Raw genomic sequence first — 12,528 nt, 5'->3', positions numbered from 1 at the left:
CTGGGGTTTTGAGAGAGCTTCAGACCTCCCGTCATAAGTTAGGAGAAGTTAGGAGATGTTTTTCTCTTACAGTTTGGTAACTGTGGACCGACTGCTTTGTTCAAAGTTGAAGACACAGCCATTTTATCTGTGTCAGGCTTTCCCCTTGTTGGCAGGTGTCCAGACTAGAAAGCTGCCCTCTCTGGATGAGGAAGAAGTGAGACCAGAGTTATGTCCTTTCCTCATGCTGATGTGAGACCCACAAGAGGCATTGAAACTGCTGTCCTCTGATGTCTTCGTTCTGAGGGAAGTGGTGCAGCATCTGCTGCAAACACAGTTGAAGTCGCTGAGTTCTGGCCAAAGCCCATGTAGGAGTCACAGTAATGGTGGGTACAGAGACTGCAGCCAGACTACATGGGATCTCGGTAATGACAGAGACTAACCTGACCAGTGCAATCAATGAATCAGTGACTCCTTTAAGAATACTGAATGGAGGTTTCTCGAGAACAACAATGAGTCCCTTAACAGAGGAATGGATACAGAAAATGTGGTACATTTACACAATAGAATACTATTCAGCTATTAAAAACAATGACTTCATGAAATTCGCAGGCCAATGGATAGAACTCGAAAATACCATCCTGAGTGAGGTAAATCAGTCACAAAAGAACACACACTGTATGCACTCACTGATAAGTGGATATTAGCCCAAAAGTTCGGAATACCCAAGATTCGATTCACAGACCATATGAAGCCCAAGAAGAAGGAAGACCAAAGTGTGTATGTTTCAGTGCTTCTTAGAAGGGGGAACAAAATACTCATAGGAGGAAATAAAGAGACAAAGTGCGGAGCAGAGACTGAAGGAAAGGCCATCCAGAAACTGCCCCACCTGGGGATCCATTCCATATACAGTTACCAATCCCAGAGGCTATTGCAGATGCTGGGAAGTGCTTGCTAAAGGGAGCCTGATACAGCTGTCTCCTGAGAGGCTCTGCCAGAGTCTGTCAAATACAGAGGTGGATGCTTGCAGCCAACCATTGAACTGAGCACTGGGTCCCTGAAGGGGGAGATGGAAGAGTTGGAGAAGGCACTGAAGGAGCTGAGGTGGTTTGCAGCCCTATAGAGGGAGCATCAGTGTCAACTGGCCAGACTCCCGGAGCTCCCAGAGACTGGACCACCAACCAAAGAGTACACATGTAGGGACCCATGGCGCTGGCCACATATGTGGCAGAGGATGGCCTTGTTGGACATCAGTGGGAGGAGAGGCCCTTGGGCCTAAGGGTGTTCAATGCCCCAGTGTAGGGGAATGCCAGGGCAGGAAGACAGGAGTGGGTGGGTAGGGGAGTACCCTAAGAGAGGAAGGGGCGGGGGAGGATGGGATAGAGAGTTTCCAAAGGAAAGGGGGAAACATTTGAAGTGCAAATGAAGAAAGTATCCAATAAAAAAGAATAAAAAGCAAAAAGAAAAAAAAAAAGGAACAATGAGAAATACTCTCACCTGCAACTTTGAGTTTTTACAGAATTAATCATCTTGGCTCACAGGACTAGCTTCCTGCCTCTTCCTCTCCATCCATTTCTTCTTGAGTAAAGACCAAAGGGAAAGAATACTCTGCCTTAGGAATATGTCTTAGTTGTACTTTGTGTTGTGTATGTATCTGTGTGTGAGCATATGTCAAGTGTGTGCGTGCCTGTGGAGGCCAGCAGGGGGCACCAGATCCTCCCGGGGCTGAATGTGCAGGCAGTTGGAAGCCACTGGATGTGGGTTCTCTGGAAGAGCTCTTCACTGCTGAGCTGTCATCTCTCCAGTCTCACCAAGAGATCTTTTATCTGCTTGTACCCTCTGGCACATCACCTAACCATACACCATGCTGAGTTTAGCCCCTATTAGTCAACGGTTGCATGCCAGGCATAGTCCTATATACTGGGGTTTCAGTTCGAGCACAAGAAAGGCGAGGGTCTGCTCCCATTGAACCTTCACTGAGTTATATCTGGTCTCACTGAACTTAGTGACGGGCAACAACACAGTGAGGCTAGTCCTCTGAACTCTAGACGGTTGACCTCATTTTGCTGCAAGCATTCACTTATATACTCTGTATTGGAGTGTAGCAAAGCAAGCCTGCCTTCCAACAGTTGCCCATTGCTTGCAGAGGCCAGCAGAAGGCCCGGTAATGGCAGGGTGGGGTATACACAAACACACAGCTTTCCAGGGTCTGGCTTTACCAGCATTTTATGTTTCACCAGTCGATAGCCACCTCTGCTTATTTATTCTCTAAGTCCAGGTTCACATCAATTCTGACTTAAGCCATACAAAATAGGAGCTTAGAACATGGAGGTGTATGTGGGTTAAGGGAAAATGTAGCCTTCAGGAGTTGTTCATATCCCTGTGAGGTGCCACTAAGGAAGTCATTATAACAGGTTTGATGTGCGTGGATTGTTCCTTGGGCTATGGGTGTCCCTGGGAAAGTCAGACACCAATGATAAACAGATGGCAGGAGAGACAATCACTAAAGATGACCTGAGATGTGGGAGCATGTGGCGGATCCCCCACCCGACAACCTGCCTTACAGTAATTGCCTAGTTGGTCCCCTGTTTTCTGGAATAGACAACATTACTATGTTTATATCGTGTCTTCTGAGTGAGGTTGCAATTTGTTTGTTTGTATTCCTACTGAGGAAGGGTCAATAAGCAAAGTCAGCTTATTTGAAAGTCTTCCTTAGGGACCTTTTGAGCTCTCAGCCTATTCAAGAAGATAATGGTGTCACAGTCTGAGACCCCCTATTTTTTCAGTGAGATGTATTGATGCTTAATCCTAGCTGAGCTACGGGTAAATTCCTGTTTTCACCATGTTACAGCTTTTGTATCCTTAACCTTCATTTGCTAGGTTATAGCAGCCCCCCCCAAACTCTCCAAATAATCTCGAGGTAGGGGGCGAATTATCCTGCCCTTCTGCCTGCAACAGGAATAGAGGCTCACAGGCTCAAAAATGCCCCGAGGCTTGCTCTCCAGTCCCAGCGTGGACGCTGAGGGCGATGTGGCTCACACACAGAGAACATCCAGGTTCTGCATGCAGTCAGGAAAAAGGAGTGGGTGGGATCCTGTATTCCGTCCTCAGTCCATCACTCTCAGGGAATCAAAAAGCTGAGGGATCCCTGGACAGGCACCAAAACTCATCCGCCACGGGCCACAAGACCCACAACAGAGGAAGACACTGGCAGACCTAACTTCTGTCTTCTCTATAGGTCTATGCTCATATGACTGGAAGAATGACTGATCCACCTAGTCTGTGACACCACCACACATGGTGGTGGTCTTTCTGCTCAGCAGACGCTTTGTAGATCTGGTATCTGCAAAGAACAAATGAGCAGAGAAAAGAGAATCAAACATAAAAATGTTTCCTTCTGAAAAAGTGTCACCCCTGACCCCTGCAGAGAAGCAAACCACGAAGTGCTTCCTCCGACAAGTGTGAAGATGATGCAGTCATGGCAACAAAAGAATCTTTGGGTGTACATCTTTCATTTAGAGGAAAAGAAACTTTGGGAAAGCCATAGAGATGACAAAGAACAGATTGAATATTACGGGAAACCAGAATCAAGAGTCCGAAGCGGGTAGGCCCAAGAAATTGCAGGATTACAGAGAAGATGGGTGTAAAGGTGGGTGCAACCAGTACCAACAGAAGATAGGAAAAGCTGACATGACACACTAGACACAGCAAGCTCAGGCAGGGGGCTGAAACATGGAACTAGATTTCTCCTTACCCCCAATTCTGGGCTGAACCTGAATGATAAAACAGAGGGAACCTGAGCCAGAGAGGCTGAGAGTACTGCAGAGGGACAGAGCTGAGCCAGGGGTCTGGGCAGAGGGGTGGATCTGATCCAGGGGTCTGGGCAGAGGGGTGGAGCTGAGCCAGGGGTCTGGGCAGAGGGACGGAGCTGTGCCAGGGGTCTGGACAGAGGGGTGGAGCTGAGCCAGGGGTCTGGGCAGAGGGGCGGAGCTGAGCCAGGGGTCTGGACAGAGGGGCGGAGCTGAGCCAGGGGTCTGGGCAGAGGGGTGGAGCTGAGCCAGGGGTCTGGGCAGAGGGGTGGAGCTGAGCCAGGGGTCTGGGACAGAGGGGCGGAGCTGAGCCAGGGGTCTGGGCAGAGGGGTGGAGCTGAGCCAGGGGTCTGGACAGAGGGGCGGGAGCTGAGCCAGGGGTCTGGGCAGAGGGGTGGAGCTGAGCCAGGGGTCTGGGCAGAGGGGCGGAGCTGAGCCAGGGGTCTGGACAGAGGGGCGGAGCTGAGCCAGGGGTCTGGGCAGAGGGACGGAGCTGAGCCAGGGGTCTGGGCAGAGGGGCGGAGCTGATCCAGGGGTCTGGACAGAGGGACGGAGCTGATCCAGGGGTCTGGGCAGAGGGACGGAGCTGATCCAGGGGTCTGGACAGAGGGACGGAGCTGATCCAGGGGTCTGGACAGAGGGACGGAGCTGAGCCAGGGGTCTGGACAGAGGGACGGAGCTGAGCCAGGGGTCTGGACAGAGGGACGGAGCTGAGCCAGGGGTCTGGACAGAGGGGTGGAGCTGAGCCAGGGGTCTGGGCAGAGGGGTGGAGCTGAGCCAGGGGTCTGGGCAGAGGGGCGGAGCTGAGCCAGGGGTCTGGACAGAGGGGCGGAGCTGAGCCAGGGGTCTGGGCAGAGGGGTGGAGCTGAGCCAGGGGTCTGGGCAGAGGGACTGAGCTGAGCCAGGGGTCTGGGCAGAGGGACGGAGCTGAGCCAGGGGTCTGGACAGAGGGACGGAGCTGAGCCAGGGGTCTGGACAGAGGGACGGAGCTGAGCCAGGGGTCTGGACAGAGGGGTGGAGCTGAGCCAGGGGTCTGGGCAGAGGGACTGAGCTGAGCCAGGGGTCTGGGCAGAGGGACGGAGCTGAGCCAGGGGTCTGGACAGAGGGACGGAGCTGATCCAGGGGTCTGGACAGAGGGGTGGAGCTGAGCCAGGGGTCTGGGCAGAGGGGTGGAGCTGAGCCAGGGGTCTGGACAGAGGGACGGAGCTGAGCCAGGGGTCTGGACAGAGGGACGGAGCTGAGCCAGGGGTCTGAGCAGAGGGGTGGAGCTGAGCCAGGGGTCTGGACAGAGGGGCGGAGCTGAGCCAGGGGTCTGGGCAGAGGGACGGAGCTGAGCCAGGGGTCTGGGCAGAGGGACGGAGCTGAGCCAGGGGTCTGGACAGAGGGACGGAGCTGAGCCAGGGGTCTGGACAGAGGGACGGAGCTGAGCCAGGGGTCTGGACAGAGGGACGGAGCTGAGCCAGGGGTCTGGACAGAGGGACGGAGCTGAGCCAGGGGTCTGGGCAGAGGGACGGAGCTGAGCCAGGGGTCTGGACAGAGGCACGGAGCTGAGCCAGGGGTCTGGACAGAGGCACGGAGCTGAGCCAGGGATCTGGACAGAGGGGTGGAGCTGAGCCAGGGGTCTGGGCAGAGGGACGGAGCTGAGCCAGGGGTCTGGGCAGAGGGGTGGTGAACAGAGGAGCATCATTCTGGACACCTCCACAGGAGTTTATCCAGACCAGTTACCCTTGCACACAGGCAAAATATCCACGTGCACTAAATAAATAAATAAATAAATAAATAAATAAAACAAATTTAAACTTCTCTGTATAAAAAACGATTAACAAAAGACCCTTAAAAAGACTAGTGAGCACCTTAAGCAAATTGAAAATAACATGCTAGTAAAATCAATAGTCCTTCTATGTAAAAGGCTCTCCCTACTGTGATGTCTGAGTAAAGTCAGTCCCCATAGGCTCACATGCTTGATGCTTGGGGTTCATTAGTGGAACTGTTTTGGGATGAAAGGAGATGTGGCCTCGTTGGAGGGCTAGCCTTCTGGGGGCTAGCTTTGAGTTTTCATCAGATTGGGGTGATTTAAAATGTACACGCACATGTGTGTGCATGTGCGTGCATGTGTATGTGTGTATGTGAAGGAGAGAGAGAGAGAGAGAGAGAGAGAGAGAGAGAGAGAGAGAGAGAGAGAGGGAGGGAGAAGAAGAAGAAGAAGAAGAAGAAGAAGAAGAAGAAGAAGAAGAAGAAGAAGAAGAAGAAGAAGAAAGAGAACGAGGAGGAGGAGGGGGAGGAGAGGAAGGGGAAGAGGAGGAGGAGAGAGAGGTCGTTGTGGAGGAGCGTGTATATTGCACATGCCCGTGTGTAGGAATGAGGCTATAGAAAAGTCACCTTATCCAAGGGGCTCTGTGTAACTGTATACTGTGCTCTGAAGGACAGTTTGAGGGACAGAGCAGAAGTCCAAAAGTAAACGGGGAAACTCTCTACGGTGTCTACATGCCTAGCCACTCTCACCTTGTTGCCTCAGCACTGAATTTCAAGTGGGAACTCAGAATAAGTTAGGACTATTGAGTCTTCTCCTCCCCTTTCTACAGAGTCTCATTACTTACATATCCACATAGCACAACCACGTTTAAGAGCCTTGCTTGATCATTTATCAAGCTTTATGGAATTGGGCCACTTGGCTGTAGCAACTCCCCATTCTGGGATGCGTGAATCACTCCCCTAGAGTTCCCTGTCAGAGTTCCCTGTCGTCAAGTTTGAAGGGGTCTTTGGCATAGCCCTTTGTCCTTAAGTTACTCATTCCCAGGATCCATGTCACATGGAACAGTGATTCTCCTGTGTCCACAATGGCAAATCTTTATTTTAAGAAGACTTTGAGCAGAGAGGTGCACACCTCCATGCCAAGCCTTTTCTGGAATGCTGCTCTGCAGTCATTGCTTGTACAGTAAGTGCGTTACTGACTGAGCATCTCCTGAGCCCAGCATCTTCCCAGCCCAGCATCTCCCCAGCCCATGTCCTTTCCTACAGCACCCTTTCATTTCCAAGCAATGCCTCCTGCAGAAGAGAAGCCAGAATCTCCGACTTGGTACACACCAGTCTAAATCAAGACACCATATCTGCACCCCCCCCCCCCCATGCAACTGAATGTTGAGGTCTTCTCTTGGAAGAGTGAGGAGATTGTAGGGAAATACCTGGTGAACCTCCACACAATGGAGCAGACACCTTCCATTCTTCTGGAAGCTCATGCTACAGCCAGACTGGTTTCCAGCACAGCAAACTATTAAAGCAAAGACATCTTGCAGCAGCCTCCATCCCAGAACCAGCTGTTACAGGATGTCATAGTGTACAAATCAACAGTGGCCACTTGAACACTGTTGGTAAATGCTTGCTTTTAGAAAATAGTCATTTCTGGGCTAGTGGAATTCTGCCATTTTTCTCAGCCTCACAGATGTGGTTGCAGCACAAGCAGGTCATGTCCTTTTCTTTCTAAAAAAAAAAAAAGTGTGGAGGGGGAATCTCTGTTTCTCCAGAGGAAGACAGGGAAGATACACATTACACAGAGTCACAGCCCAGTCTTTGCCTTCATTGGGTTTGAGTGGATGAACACACAATGTCCATTTAATTCACTTGCTATCCAGTTTTGGATGCTTATCGGATTATTGGGTCAACTGTTTCCCAACATAGCTCAACAATCTCAAGTGTTTAATAAGCAAGAACCCTTGAGTTTCTTTTCCCAGATAGATATTTAGGTTACCATGGTTCATACCCCGTCATTTGATAGGAACTTGGAAGATCTGTCCTGGGTTACTAGTCACGTTGTTCTCTGTTAAGAAAAAGTAGATTTGTTTTTAATCCCAGCACTCGGGAGGCAGAGGCAGGCAGATTTCTGAGTTCGAGGCCAGCCTGGTCTACAAAGTGAGTTCCAGGACAGCCAGGGCTACACAGAGAAACTCTGTCTCGAAAAAAACCAAAAAAAAAAAAAAAAAAAAAAAAAAAGTAGATTTTCCTCCCCCAAAATGTAATGGTAAATATTTGCTCCAGTTACTGAGCAAAGTATGGGGAAGAAAGACTCAGAATTACATATAAACACAATGGCATGGGACCGATAACGTGTGTCCTTCAAAAATGGCTCTTCAGTCTTCTGAAAACCCAGGCAAGATGTAATGGAAAGGCATTTTTGTAAATGGCAGACACTGAACCAACGCTCTTCCTTTCATTTCAAGTGTGTCTTATTTTCCTGCATGTAGATTAATGAAACAGGAGGGGCCACACACGTGGCAGCATGGGCTCGAAATGGAAATGAACCCTACAACAAGAAGAGAACGGGATAAAACGCAAGGCAAAGATGCACAGCCAAGGCCAAAGTTGAATCCAGAGAAGGCTATGGACCAGATGGAACCCTGCTGAGACTAATGAGTAAAAACAGAAGATTGACACTAAGTCACAGTGATAAAGTCACATTGAAAATGGGTAAAGTCCCACAGCTGGGAGAGACTGAAAGGCAAGGAAGACCACAGACCAGTGTACCAGGATAACAGCAGAGAAACTCTCAGGGCCTCTGTCAAAGTTAGGAGAAAGCTTACACCACATATAGCGATAAGCAAAATGTATGCATGTGTTGATGTTTCTGAAAATGCAAGAAAATACTGAGGGGTCAGACATGGTTTGAGAATGTGCCCCAAAGGTTTACGGTGGAAGCTTGACTCCCAGTGGGACAATGTTTTCTTCCTCTTCCTCTTCCTCCCGTCTCCCTTCCCTCTTCTTCCTCCCCTTCTCCTCCTCCTCTCCTCCCTCCTCCTCCTTTTTGTCCTCCTCCTCCACTCCTCCCCTTCCTCCTCCCCTTCTCCTTTTCTTCCTCCTTGTCCCCTCTTTTTCTTCCTCCCCTCTTCCTCCTCCTTCTTGTCCTCCTTCTCCTCCTCCTTAAGGCAAAATCCTGCCTCCAATTGTACCACTACTGGGTATCCCAGCCCCTAAGAAATATTTTTTTTTAAAAAATGTACATTACAGAAAACTGAGAAAACACCAAAACTACAAAAGAGAAAATAAAAAACGATCCTTCTCTATAGTTTTAAACCTATTTCTTTTTTAACCATTTGGATGAAATTGCTTCTAAAATGCCTTTTGTTTTTCTTGCTCTCTTGGAGTTCTTTGAATGCATCCAGACCTGTTGGCATGCCTGTTTTCTTTCTTTAACAGATGTTACTGTATTGTGCTTTGAGATAGGAGAGCTGATGGAGACAGATCAGACAGAGAGGGTACGGGATGTTACCCCTTACTGAGTGTCTCTGGGCTGTAAGTGTTGAGTTCGCTTCTGGTTTGTCTTTTGACAGATGCTTATGAAACCACTCTTACTGGGGACACTTGTCTTGGATTCTCCTTTTGCCTCTGCCAAAACATCTAATTAGCTGTCATTCTTCTTCCTCAAATCTCTTTCCTATCTATCCAGTCCTCTCCATGGCCCACTCTGGCCTGGATCCAGGCGCCTTGCTGGCAAATCCTAAGTGTGTGCTCTCCCTGGAGCCTTGGCCCAGCTTTGCATGCAGGACCCAGCTTTGACATTGTGAGCCTTTGGCCCCTCCTTCCCCTACGCAGGGAGCTTTGATCACACTGTGCTATCATTGCTTGCTCATTTATTTCCTGTCTCTGTCTCCAGTGGAGACAAAACCCATACATAAATTGTTCGTCTTGTCTCAGTGTCCAGTGTGATGCAGAGTTATTATCTAATAGCAGAGGTCAACATAACTCAACCCTGAGCTGTGGTTGTGGTGTAGTGTTACAAAGCATTGCACACATAGCACAGCTCTGGTCCAGCATTATGCTGTGCTGGGATGTCACTGGTTCTGGTGATTGTAAGACCTGGGAGCCGGGACTCTGCTTCACTCCCCTTAGCGTCCCTGAGGCTGATGTATAGTCACTGAACATCTGGTTTTGGGTGCTTGCCACCTTTCTGAGAACAGGAGGGAACTTAGAAAACAGGCAAGCAAGATACAACCACAGGTTTCTTCAGACCCTTTTTACCAATGTACACAGGCAAGGAAACATTGCCCTCACTGGTGGTAAAGTTCTAAGATGGGAATATATGCAGAAAACCTTCAGGAGGGGCTGGGATTGTGGCTTGTCCAGCACATACCAATCCTTGGGGCTCATAAATCAAGTGTGGAGGCACAGGGTTGCAATCTCAGCACTAGGGATGTGGAAGAGGTCACAGCCAACCTCAGCTACATAGTGAACTCTAGGCTAGCCTGGGCTTCAAAAGCAAAACAAAACAAAACAAACCTCCTAGGACACCTGGTGAAGTTGGATCCTGGGAAGAGAGTTCTGGGTGTCAGCGACACATAACAGGGACCTGGTGTTGAACACCCACTGTTTTTTAGGAGCTTCTGGGAACAGGGTCCTAAGATTACTTAAAGCCCCCGAACAACCAGTTTCCATAGCACAGCTGTGTTCACTTAGAAGGTCAGTGGCCTCACCCTGCACATCACTCACAGCCGCCCTGCAGGCTCACACGTCACTCACAGCAGTGTCTTCCAGGCATGCATGTCCCTCGCAGCAGTTTCCTCAGATTCTGGGTCAGAGGTTGTGAATTTCTTGATGAGGGACCAGAGGGAGCTTGGTTGGTGTCCCAGAGAAAAGCCACGAATTAGTTGGGGCAGGGGGGGATGGGGTGAGAGGAGAGGTGGCCAGGACAGGGCAGCTGGGACCAGCAGCAGACATGTCAGCCTTTTGAGGCCCAGGGCTTGCAGGAGGGTGTGCTGGGGAGAAAGGCCCTCTGGCGAATGATTTGTCATGAACCAGACAAGCCAGGGGAAGGGTACAATGAGGGGATATGGCTACCAAGCTGGGCTAAAGACTACCTCAGCTGGAGTGACAGTGGCCGTGGGCTTGATCTTACTGTCCATCCTCCTGCCTCAAGGGAATATGGCAGAGACATCTGAAGATCCAGATGAGCTCAAGATCCTTTAGTCTACTGATCTCAGTGGAGGGAAGCTATCAGAGGTCAGTGGAAGTCTCCCTGGCTGACCCAAGTTGTTTCAAAGTCTTTGGGGATCAGGGGGTCTTTGCTCAGACCTACCAATTGAGCAAAGGAAAACAGGTTTGAATAAGTTATCGTTGTCACTGAGGTGTGTGGTGGGTCAATTGTGTATTGCTTACAATATTGGCATTGGACTTAGGGAAACCCACATTGCCAGCCTGGACGTCATTGTTCCTGGGATGAATTTTATGAAAAGGCAGTGGGGGAGGCGGCATCTCCTAGTCGGACAACCACATGATAGTTCTCTTTCCACCTCCAGGAGACACCGGGATTCACTCCAGAATCAGTTTCTCTTGTAATGACATCACCCGACCTGATGTGTTCTGTAAGGGGGTCCTTTACATGCATGTAAAGATGAGTTCTGCTTTTGTGACAATTTAAGTACTTTAGAAACATGAAGGAGATGTAAATCAAATAGAAGCACGTAGTTAAATAAGGACACATAAGATCCAAGCTCTCTCTAGGCTCTTCTCTCATGGTAGACATGACTGGCTGCTAAGTGCTTCGTGCTCCAGACATGGGCTGTGACCTAGAATCCTGAACTCAAGGAGGACCTTTCTCCTGGAAGTTGTCATTTGTCACACATTTTATCACAGCAGTAGAAATGAAACCAGGGCACACGTGAACACACAGAATACAATTGTTACAAAGATATAGAGAGTCTTGTCTTGCCTTCTCCATGGACCACCATGTAAGCAAGCATTCTTGATTTCCACATTGCTTGTCTAATACTTTTCCTGTCCTTTGTCCTGGAACTTTCTCAACAGAGCATCTATTGGCCTTTCTCTTGCCCTGTTGAACTGTTAGGTGGTGCTACTATGGCTTATGTTAAGCATTCTTCATGCATGTAAACTTGAGTCATTTCTTACTTTCGCCATCACCATAAATGATGTGAAAATACTTCTCAAATGCCTCTCTGTGCAGAGCTTTGTTTATCAAAGACAGAGGACTATGATGTCAGACACATTTGTGATATGGAATGACAACTGTGCCCTTAAAAGAATGTACCATTGGTGATTGCCTATACTCAAAATTACTAACATTACTTTATTCATTTGGTCAGTAAAAAAAATGTCATTTCAGTTTTAATTTGTATTTCTTCAAATTGAAGGTGTACATTTTGTAACTGGCTGTTTCTATGTTATCATTTTTGTGATTAAATGTTTTAGAAGTTATTTGATGTGCATGGGTATTTTGCTTCCATTTCTATGAATAAAGTGCTTGCCTGATGCCTGTGGAGGCCAGAAGAGGGCATTGGATTAGCAGGGACTGCAGTTAGAGATGGTTGTAAGTTGCCACAGGTTTGTGTGTGTGTGGTGGGGGATCAACCTATGGTCTTTACAAGATCAGACAATGCTGTTAACCTCTGAGCCATTGCTCCAGCCTTTTTGCAATGTCCTTCCTTCCTTCCTTCCTTCCTTCCTTTCTTTCTCCCTCTCCCTCTCCCTCTCCCTCTCCCTCTCCCTCTCCCTCCCTCCCTCCCTCCCTCCCTCCCTCCCTCTTTCTTTCTTTCTTTCTTTCTTTCTTTCTTTCTTTCTTTCTTTCTTTCTTTCCTTTTTCTTGATGGTGTCTCTTCAAGACTTGAAATTTCCCAAGTAAACTAGGCTGGTTGACTGCTGAGCCCCAAGAACCTGCCTTTCTCCACATCCCAGCAGAGATGGCAAGAGCTCAGCACCTCCTTCCTTCTCCACCCCTTTCTTACATTGGCCTGGGGAT

This window comes from Mus musculus, chromosome 17 (assembly GCF_000001635.26).
Source record: "Mus musculus strain C57BL/6J chromosome 17, GRCm38.p6 C57BL/6J".
NCBI lineage: Eukaryota > Metazoa > Chordata > Mammalia > Rodentia > Muridae > Mus > Mus musculus.
The sequence above is the reverse complement of the archived record's forward strand: the minus strand, read 5'-3'. Positions refer to the sequence as shown.